The sequence below is a fragment of the Ailuropoda melanoleuca genome, chromosome 1 (genome assembly GCF_002007445.2).
Source record: "Ailuropoda melanoleuca isolate Jingjing chromosome 1, ASM200744v2, whole genome shotgun sequence".
In the NCBI taxonomy this organism is placed as follows: domain Eukaryota; kingdom Metazoa; phylum Chordata; class Mammalia; order Carnivora; family Ursidae; genus Ailuropoda; species Ailuropoda melanoleuca.
In genome coordinates this window covers 86271326-86283186 of record NC_048218.1, presented here as the reverse complement: position 1 = coordinate 86283186, position 11861 = coordinate 86271326, and positions in this window count along the sequence as shown.

Genomic DNA, 11861 nt, shown 5'->3' with positions numbered 1-11861 from the left:
AATGTTAAGTCATTTACATAACATGAAATCAAAGAAATGTGCTTTCATATTGCCAAACAAGTGTGTGGTGATTGAGTCTTTGTTTCCCCATGGGTTATCAGGCACTCTAGAATACTAAAGAGGCGTGAGATGAGGAATGGGGAATGTGATAGGTATGAGCTTCAAGGATGAAATATATCCAGGTCTATGCCCAAATGGACCTTCCTGGCAGTGGTCACTGGCCTAGAGACCATTAACCAAATGGCTTCTGTTACCTCCTCACACATATGTCCAACCTCTCCCTTCCCCTAACCTCTATCCAACTCTACCTCCTGGAAGATCTGACAAAACATATTGAAAACCTCCAATAATCTGGAGAGGTGAGAAGGGGTCCTGGGGTTGGTATTCAATAAGCAGGAAGTTGAAGTGGTCTCAGGGTATTCTCAGGATATAAAGAGTTGTAAATATAGAAAAGTAAGAATGACAGGAATTTTCCAAGAACTATAGGTTACCATATGAGAAAGTACAAACGAAGCAACACTTCTTTCTAAATTAGGGAACTTAAAACAAGCAGAAGACTAAAGCAGCAAATAAGATCAAGTGACCACCACACACACAAAAAGCTAAATTAGCCAATTATTTCCTGACTGAACTCACAGGAAGGTGTCCAGATCTGTGAAAAGATAGGACAGGTCAATGGATATATATACCATATTCAAGAATCAAATGTTTGAGGAAAGGAGACAAAATATCTTAAAGACTTCAATTCTTCCCAAATTGATCTATATGTTCCATGCACTTCCAATCAGAGCACCAACAAGGTTCTTCATGGAATATTACAGACTACTCTAAAATGTTTACAGAAGTACAGTGATCCATGAATAGCTAAGGATCTCATAAAGAAGAAGAAGAAAGTTAAGGAATCATCCCAGACACAAAAATTATAAAGCTATAATAACAAAACAGTGTCATGCTGCAGCTATGGGGATGACAAATAGGCCAATAAAATAGAATAAAGAGCTAATAAATTCCCAGCATATATGGAAACCGTATCTAATAATGACAGCCAAAATTAAAGTATAATTTACCTGATAGCGTGATGCTTAAGAGTATGAACTTTGGAGCCAAAATGCCTGCATTCAAATCCCAGTTCTACCACTTACTAGCTGTACCACAGTTAACTCATCTATGAAGTGGGATGATAATTTATATCTCGCAGATATAAATAACTCCTGGCCTTGAGACCCTTGTGTAGTGCCCTCCCCCACAGAATCATGGCTAGCCCCATGTGACCAATAAAATCCTGAGAAAGTGATGACGTGTGACTTTCAAGGTATAATGAACATTGCAGCTTCTGTCTTGACCTCTTGGATCGCTCTCTCTGGAAGTAACCAACTGACATGTTGTAAGACCACTCAAGTAGTCACATGGACAGCACCAGCAGAGATGAACAGAGGTCCCTATCCAAAAGCCAGCAAAACTTGCCAGACGTGTGAGTTAAAGCACCTTGAGAGTAAAATCTCCGATCTCCAATCGGCTTCAGATAACTACAGCAATAATGTCAGCAAAGGTCTGAAAGATTTGCCGGTGCACTGCGGACACTGAATAAATTAGAAATTCCATTAGTATTATCATTGTACGATACTGGAGATTCGGCAGAAAGGCACGGTACAGGGAGTTCTATTCTCTGCCTACAAAGATTGTGTCTGAATTATCTTTGCATTCCCAGGGCCCAGTAGAGGCTCAATAAAATGGTTTATGGAATACCAACTATGTGTCAAGCACTGTTGCAGGCAGTGAATGAATGAATAAGTACCTAGAAACCTCTCCAGCTGTTCCATCACAGCCATGCATAGCACAGTAAATAAAATCCTTACATAGAAAAAAATAAAAACTCAAGGACTTAGACAAATGATCTTTTGGCCCAAATTTCTCCTCCTTCAGAGAGTCAAGCTTACCTAGTCTAGTTGAGCAATTTATCCATTTTATTCACAACCACTGAAATACTTCATGAGGAAGAAATATCACAAGAAGAATATAAGAATAGCACAAAACTTAAATAATCAAATCTCAGCATAGTCCTTATATATTCCATCCAAATTTTAAATTATCTCTACAGGTTGATTTAAGTTATATTGGATTTAAAAAAGAAACAGGAGTTTATAGATCTCTCCCCTCTCTCTCTAATATATTAGATATTTAAATGATATTAGAAATGTGTTTCTTAATTTAATGAGTCCACTTTGGGACAAAAGGAAAGTTGTTCCTTTAAAAAACTTAGAAAATATTTGAAGGCACTATTTTTACAGAGGATGGCTTTGAACTTACACAAACAGTTTTCATCTTATGTGCAAGAAACTTTTCCTACTTTAGGCAGTCCTCCCATTACACAGTTCCAATATGCACAACAGTTATTTACCATGGTTTAGTTAAATAACATTAATTTCCCAATAACATGGTTCAAATTTCACATACAGTAACTACCTGGTAGTATAGTAATAGTGTAAAGTAAACAAACTTCATTGCTAGCCCTTCAGTCTACGAATCACTGCATGGAAACCAGTGTGCATCATGATCAGTGACTGACCTCATGGCTTCTTTCATGGTCTGTCAGTTATTCATCAAGCCCTATCTGTCATTTGGTTCACACACAGACAGGAAAGCATGTGGTTGTGTTGCCTCCTTTCGACAAGTGATAAAGCCATATGACATTTTACAAAAATGGGTAATCAAAAGAACTGGTAAAGATGAAAATGTAGCAAAAAAAAAAAAAACCCAAAAGTGAAATTGTTATTGATTAGAAAATGTTCATGAAGATAGAACAAGTTTCTAGGCCTGCAAGAAGGTACAGTATAACCCATACTGAAAAAGTCCGGTGAATAGAAAAAACAAGGTAAAGTCAATTCAATATCTTTCAGTTAAACTGAATCAGGAACAGAAGGCCACTTATGGTTGAAATAAGGCATTTACCATTATATTTTAGATTGAAGATGGTAATCAAAAACAAGTCCCAATCAGGTTCATTAGCACTCAAGACAAAGCAGTGAAGTTAGTTGTCACATTGAAAGAAAATGATAATTACTAGGAGACTGAAAAAGGACCTTTCACTGCCAGGAAAGGCTGGTTTCATTGTTTCATAAGTCAGCACGAATTCATTAACGTTAAGTTATCTGGTGAAGCTGTAACTGAGCTAAAGATGCTTTTGTGAAATTTACACCCAGATTCCAAAGAATTATAGAAGAAATAGCTGACCACGGGAATGCTGCCACTGCTAGAGTACAAGAGACTAGCTATGCAGCCAGAAAACTTAATGAAGGAGAATTTATCAATATAAATGAGGAAAGTGGTTAGGATGAAAAGGATGAAGATGTCCCAGAGGAAGTGACGCCAGCAAAAATCTTCACGTTAAAAGAACTCTCAGAGATATTTTACAGTGTTGAAAGTACAAGGGATAAAATGTTGGAAACTGGTCCAAACTTAAAAAGCAGTAGGATGGTTTTCCGAGGCATCAAAAAGATGCTTGCTCCATGTCTTAAGCGATATGATAAGAAAGACAAGTGCTGTACAAACAATGCTTGGTAAGTTATTTACAAAGAAATAAAACAATTTTGAACTGAATAATTCTCAATACTTTCAATGCTCTAAGTTGCAGCATATTAAATGAATATTAGTCTTATTATATTTTTCCTTTCCCTGTACATTTATAATGGACAATCTTTAACATTTGGCCAAAAAAAAAATGCCACTTTCCCCATTGATTATTAAAATCACTTTTTACGATTTCAGCTTGCACAGTCACTTTAGTATCCTGAGCTACTGTGCAAAGTGAGGTCTGCCTGCGTTTGGCAAAGTGGTCCTGATGGAAACGGAAAGAATAAACGGGTGAGACATAACTGATCTGTTGCATTTCAGTGGTTAACAGTATAGCTCAAAATAAATAGTAATCACCTTGGCTAGCCAGGCTTTGGAACCCAGGATTTCAGGATACAACAGAAAAACTACTGCTCTTTCTCAAGTCTGAGAGCAAATTTGCTTTTGATTTGTAGACCCAAGGGTAGAAATGCACTAGACTAAGATTTAAGGAGTCCAGGTTCAAAACTGGGCTCTACCACAAACTCCCCGTGTGACTCAGGGCAAATCCTGCTATTTATTCTACAAACATTTATTGCCAGTCCCCTGCTATGTGTTGAGAATGCAAAACTGAATGCAATATAGAATTTGGTCTCAAAGAACTCACAGCCTATTAAGAAAGAAAAACCAAAAATGGTTACAGTACAGTTTTCATCTATAAATCAGATCTAATAACGCTTACCTCCCAGGGTTCCTGGAAGGATAAAATGAGACTATATGAGAAAGCGTTTTGCTATCGGGTACTTTACAAATATTAGTGTACTAGTACTAATGTAATTGTACCACTAAACAAAAACTATCCTGGATTACGCTTCTCCAGTGGATCTCACAGTGTGGCCTCCAAAGCATTAGCATCACCTGGAAGCATATTCAAAATGCATATTCTCCGGCTCCACCCCAGTCTAGTGCACCAGAAACTCAGGAGGTTGCAGCCCCAAAATCTGTGTTGTAACACTGCCCTCCAGGTGATTCTGATACAACCGAAGTTTGAGAACCACCGCTGAGTGTTATCTATATAAGGTGAAAATACAGGTAACGCTAATCCTAGTAGGTACAAGACACTCATTTCCCAATTATCAATGAGGAAATTAAAATAGAATATAAGTAAGTTTCCTGGCTGGCCAGTATAATTAACAAAATTCCTAAATTACCATTAATCATCTCAAGTCCTTCCGCTAAGATCAGATTCAGAATAGAGCCCCATCCATACTAATCCTGCTGATGGTGTGAGCTATGTTTTGAATTTAAGTTTTAAATACACAACACAGATTATAGAAATCCAAGTGAATTTTTTGCTCCAAAACGCAAGGAGAAGACTATAGTACTTTAATGAGAGGGTCATGACCAACCCAATTTGAGGATTCATCTTGGAAAACTCCTTCAGAATCCATGGCACATTCAGATCAGTATCTTCAATATTAATAAAGGCTTATTCTTGGAGGATGAAAGTCACGTTCAACCCCTCCAGGAGCCAATTGGGATAAATGAATTATAGGACCTCCCCAAAATGGTAACATTTGCCATATTTTGAAAAATTCCAATTCCAATGGTTCCATAACACAGCATCTCCATGGCCTAAATGTTACAAATGAATAGCTATCTTCAGCTTCACATATGTTCACTGATTATCACTACAGGATAAGGCAGATAATACAGATGTTTGTAACAAAGCCGCCCAGAACCTACAGGGCCTAGAGTAGAATAAGCGCTCAAAAAATAGTTGTGGAGTGAATGAACCCCCAAGGTTGGACATCATGAATAATAATGGCCACGATTTTTTACTACCCAACATATATCATAACCAATCCTCACAACAGCTCTGTGAAATTAGCACTGCTGTTTCCATCACACAGATAAAGAAGCTGAAGATTAGATAAGTTGAAAAGAAGGTCAGTTTCACTCATTTAGGGAGGGACAAATTAAAAATTTGAACAGAGGTTCTTCTGATTCACAAGTCTTTTCAATGAGACTACTCTAAAGTGAGAGACCACTGTCACCGCCTTTATCCACCAAAGAGTACATTATATGTGTCACATGAATTCTTTAACGAGGCAAAATTTTTGGTTTTTAACAAACAAAAATTCTTTAACAATCCAAGTAGATCTCAGAGAATACCTGTTATTGGTTTACATGATTACCCAGAAATCTGGCAGCTTCCTTTCCCTTTTGAGCCATTTATCTTTGTAATTTCGACTGAGGTATTCATTGCTTTGTTAATAGAATTTGCCCTTGTTATTGATTGGTTTATTTAGAATAGCAAGATTCCTGGAGCACATGAAGGCTCTTTGCCACTGAAAATTACCTGGCCCAGGATCATATATCGGTTCCTTTATTTTATTTTTAACAGAACCACAGGTACTAATTAGGTGCTCTTTCAAGCTGCCAGGATAAGATTCTGAGGCCCCAAACTGCTGTCAGTCTCATCATCATTAGCCCTGAAGTGCTCCTCTATGAGGAACTTTTCACACTTGACATGTCCCTGCTCTTTGCAAATTATTTTAAACGACTTCTTAATTAGAAGTACGACATTGCCCAGTGTTAATGAAGCAGGCAGGAGCTGCCGAGTGGTCAGGAAACAAAGACAGTCAGGATTCCCCTTTTTCCTCTCTGAAGACCCCTGCTTCTAACTGAAGTAACTGTGTCTTGTCTTTAACCAGTGTTGTCTTTTTTACAATAAAACATGAATTCTTTATCTCTGGGTTGCAGATTTTTTTGCAGGCCTCATAAAACTCAGATCTAGTTAACCTTATTTTAATGTTTTTTCCCTTCTACCATGACCTCTGAAATACATAGAGAAGAGATTATTTCTTTCAGGAAGAACTATCTACTTCGTCTGTGTTTCTGACCCAGGTAGTGATTCCTGTATGTTTTGCAAAGGCACTGAGCCATCTGTTAAAGGAAGTGTTCTCTCATTTGGAAGACTTGCCAGAGAGAACGCCACAAGAAAGCATTGTCAAATTCAAAGAAATCTTTTCTCCCCACACCACTGTCCACCTATGTTAAGAAATTGTTTTGTTATTTTTATTCCCACTGATTGTTCGCAATTCTGTTTAATAAATTACTTAAATAAATAAAAAGAGAAGGATCATTCCTCAATTTCATTTATTTTAAAAATATTTCCTTTGTTATCCAAACAATTTACAGGGAAAATCACAACAGATTAGGATACACATTACAACAGGAAAATTCTGCTCTAAGAGAACTACTGAAAGGTCCCCATCAGTCCCTCCTCATAACCCCAGACCGGAGATTTTCAGACCTGACGAGGTTCTTAGTTTGGAATTGAGTCTAGATGCAACCAGAGTCAAGCCATGCTGAATTCCTCCTTCCTCTTGCCATAGTTTTCACGCCCGTATCTTAGTTGATGTTGTCTACAAGCTAGCCTACACTTCCCTTTGAGGACATCTTTGTATTTACCTCTTCTTTTCATGTAACCCAACCATACCATATCAGAGTGCTTTGTTCATGGCAAACAGTTAATTAATAGATGTTTAAAGAACAAACTGAAAACTGAAAGGTAAATTGTACTAAAAATTGATTACTAAGTCAAAGTGTCTCACCTATTACCTTCAACAATAACAGCAACATTTATTCAGCATTACTATATTCCAGGCACTCTGTTCATTGCTAGGCATGTGTTATCTTATGTATTTATTGTAACAATACCATGAAAAATGTATTATACCACCTCCATCTTATTATTTTTTTAAGATTTTATTTATTTATTTGACAGAGATAGAGACAGCCAGAGAGAGAGGGAACACAAGCAGAGGGAGTGGGAGAGGAAGAAGCAGGCTCATAGCAGAGGAGTCTGATGTGGGGCTCGATCCCACAACGCTGGGATCACGCCCTGAGCCGAAGGCAGACGCTTACCCGCTGTGCCACCCAGGCGCCCCTATACCACCTCCATTTTAGAGACAAGAAAAAGGGGCTTCCATAGGAAGATAGCTTGCCTCACACCACATAGCAAGAACTGGCAGAGCCAGCCTTCTAGAAGGAAATTGTCAGACCACACTCCCTTAACCAGAATTAGATGATAAAACAGAGCCCCTCCGGCTGTACCCTCTGCCTGGAGCTAAACTTCATCCAAAAGCACACCCAACAGAAATTCAACCAATTACTAACTCAGCTCAAAATCTGCTGAGCTTCAGAAAACTTGTGAGAAAACATCTTATTAATGGGTAGCTTCTGGGTACTTATCTGTTTTATCCATACCCATGGAGCCTTCAAGGCAGTGGCTCCTAAAAGGTGTCCCAGGATCATCTGTATCAGACCCATCTAGGTACTTGCTGAACATGCAGATCACTAAACCTCACACCAGACCTCAAGCGTCAAAATCTTTGTAATGGGTCCCAAGGGTATGAATTTTTAATAAGTTCCTCAGAGAACAAATTCTTGGGCACACTAAAGTCTCATCATTATTGTTCCAGGGCCTCAAAACCAAGGTTTCTCTTGTATAGTCCTTCGGTCCCTTTGTGTTAAGTGCAGGCGGAAAGGCATGGATCACATCTCCAATGTGGCTTTCCCCATCCACACTTTGAGGAAGTTTGCTTACTGCATTTATACTCAAGCCCTTATTTATAAGTGAGGAAACAAAAGTTGAGATCAATTAAATGACTTCCCCAAAATCAGATCACAAGGCAACTTCCTGGTTCTCAATCTTGGCTTTTTCTTAAGCTTAATTAGAATCATTAGGAGTAAATAATGCACTACTGTTAGATCACATTTTGCAAAGGGAATGGAGAGATTTGTAATAGGCCAGCTGATCAGATAGGACATGCCCTAAGAAATAAAGGGGGGGGGGGGAAATCACTGGGCTAAATTTAAAAAGATGTGCAATAATTCTGTAATATTTTCTCCTCTCTTCCCATAAATTTACTAAAACAATAAAAGGTAGAATTATGTCACCTTTTATTGCAAAGACCCATATTTTTTTAAAGATTTTATTTATTTATTTGAGAGAGAGAGAGACAGCCAGCGAGAGAGGAAACACAAGCAGGGGGAGTGGGAGAGGAAGAAGCAGGCTCATAGCAGAGGAGCCTGATGTGGGGCTCGATCCCAGAACACCAGGATCACGCCCTGAGCCAAAGGCAGACGCTTAATAACTGCACCACCCAGGCACCCCTGCAAAGCCCTATAATTACAATTTTATGATGCAATATGAAGACAGGTTATTTCAGGGTTTCTTTTATTTTAATACGAGCACATAAAAATTCTTCCTGATATTTTGGTTTTGTTTTTCTTTGTAAGAAAGAGATCTCTACAAGTAACCCTTAATGTGTGCTACTACTCGTCATGCTTTTTACTCAGATTCACCTTTAATGAAATTAGGTTTTACCTTTCTAAATTTCTTCCAATCTTTGTATTCACAGTATAGAGAAAAAATCCTAAAACAGCTCACTATGAAGAAAAAAACTTCCAATAATAATTTCTTTCTCTCATTTCACAAATTATCTACAAATTACATTCATTGAAGTAATAGAGTTTCTCTTCTCTGTCAAATTCAGAACAAAGCCAGCAAATGGAATCCTCAGAAGAAATAAATATGTTTTAAAATATCCATATATACTTAGACATACAGAAACTAAACAATATAACTCTATAATACTACTCTCACTTCTAGCCTATGACTTGAGTCCACAGTCAGTCTTTAATGAATGGATTAAGGAAGGTGGCAAAAGTTCCCAGCTACTCTGAGATCTTTTCTTCTTTGCTTATACAAGGGCTTTTAATGTTTTCACAATGAAAGCCTAACCAGAAATGCCAATTCCAAAAACTTACCTTTTGCCTGGGAAGCGTCCTTATGAGCCAAGCTCAGATCTTCAAGTACCTCTTATCAAAAAGCAGAGAGCAGAACACAGGCTGCTATACCAAAGCTTGATGAGTGAGGTCACCAGCAAATTCACAGGGAGTTTCAGGACACCAGGCACCTTAACTGGGGAAACAGCGAAGTGACCAGTTAGAGCCTTAGAAGAGACTAAAGACCCTCCATGGAGGCTCAATTCCAGACAGCAAAAACCCCTCAGCTAGGGTAAGACCTATAGTATTCTGTACCAAGGAAGTTCTTAGCCTGCAGAAATGGAAAATTGGTTTTGTCCTCAAATCCTTGTTTGAAAAGATGTGAGCATGGAGAAAAGGATACAAAGAGAGCATAGAAGGCTAGTGATGTGGTCCAAGGCTACTAAAACTTAATATATAGTTCTTATGTCTTAAGTCTTATGGTATGATAGCAAACCAAACTGGGAGAGTCTTGAGATATCACACTACAAAGGACCAAGAATCTAAAGGAAAGCCAAAGTCCACATATTCATTCAGCTTACAAAAATGTCAGGAAATTTTTTTTAAAAAGGTTAGAGTAGTTTCAGTAACAATCACTGAGAAGCCAAAGTATAAGCAAATTAATCCTCAGCGTGTTTGAAATAGAATTTTGTCAGTTCCATTGATCAGGCTAAGTCTGACCTCTTGAGAGGTCAAAATAAATAGACCCAAAGGAAAGAAGGCAAACTTGTACGACCACACAGACCATGGACTTCCAGTGAAAAGTAATAGTCGGGCATCCAAATGTCTTTCTATGCCTATATACATGTCTATGTCTCTCCATCTCTATTTACAGCTACATCTCCTGATGGTGGGCAGGCTTTTGAAGAGAAAATAGGATGGCAAAATAAGGCTCTTAAACCGAGCAGAAAATGGAGCCATGAAACAGAGTGAAGAGACAAAGTACTACAACAAGAAAGAGCAGGACAGCAGGGGCTCAGGGGCAGGGGCATGCTGATGGAAAGAAGAAGCAGAAAAGTAAAACTTAGTATGAATACCCCAGCCTCCCAGGATTAAAATTCTCTAAAATTCACATATTACAAAGAACTCACCTACAGAACCAGAAGTGTAGCTACCTAAAGCATTCAACTGATGGACTGGATGTTGTTTCCATTTCCATGGACATGATCGGATGACTCCAAATTTGCCACCCGGCCCTCCGTCCTAGAAACATACATCTGTACACACCTAATGCTTTGCCTCCAAAAGGCCAACGTCAAACTCATAGTCAAACATGACTCTCCCTTTTTCTACTTTTGCAAAAAATCGGCATATCTCACAATAACTTCCTTATCTGTACAAATGGGATTGTTTCTTGTCCCTCATCTACCTCACTGGATTGCTTTTCCGATGAAATCACATCTCATAAGGACTTTATAAGGCATAAAGCCCGGATACACAGGAAATGTTGTTATTGGTATTGATGAACATTTGCACAAGACATTCAGGCAAGACGGAACAAGTGATGCTCCAGTGGACGGAAGCGTGTGATAGCAGAGAGCTATCACAGTAGTAGCTGGAACAATTAGTCTCTGTTCCACTTCAGTTTTTGTTTTTGCTCACTGCCTGCACAATCTATTGTCTATTCAACCACTCCTTCGGGGGAGCAGCTTTGCACTAAGTTGATGATGTGTCACAATAAATTTAATTTTTTCCTTAACCAGTGTGCTCACAAAGCATCGGTCTTTAAAGAATCAGAATTAAATTGTGAATTGGTCCATGGGCTGAACACATAAACATTTTCAATACCCAAGAATGATTTCAATTTTCTATTGCCTTCCAAAAATTGCATGGCAGTATAAGGCTATAGATTATTAGGCTATGATGCATCATATTTTTTAATTAAAATTAAATTCCAATGATCTGTCAGGCAATCCAAGTGAAATGCACAGTGTAATAAATTCCAGAACTTATTCTCTCTCTCTGTCCATTAGAAAATTGCACTAAAATCCTACATAATACAGTTCTACAGCTCTGCAGAAATGCTTTTTAAAACCCCTTTTCAAAAAAATCTTCATTCAAATAAGTACAAATATACGCAAATATTTATGCATTTTTTTCAAATTAACTCATGCAAGAAGAGCACAAAGCATTTTTGGGACCCTTTGGGAATGTTTTATGTGTAAATGAACATAATTCAGACACTAGTGGTCCAATGTGGTAAGTATTGTTTTTTTCACCAGCAGCAGTGACACTGTAGAACCAATTTGATATGGTAGAAAGGAACAGGTCGAGAGGTCAGGAGAACTGCTTTCTGGACTTGCTATGCTACCAACTCCCATATAACCTTGGCTAAATTACACGACTTCTCGGGAACTTTCACTAAAAAGATACAGGTAGGCTCCATTATATGAAGAGTCCCTGTCATGGCTCTAATTTAGAACCTCCTGGTTGTATCTACTCTCTTGACTATTCACAATAAAACTTCCTTTTCC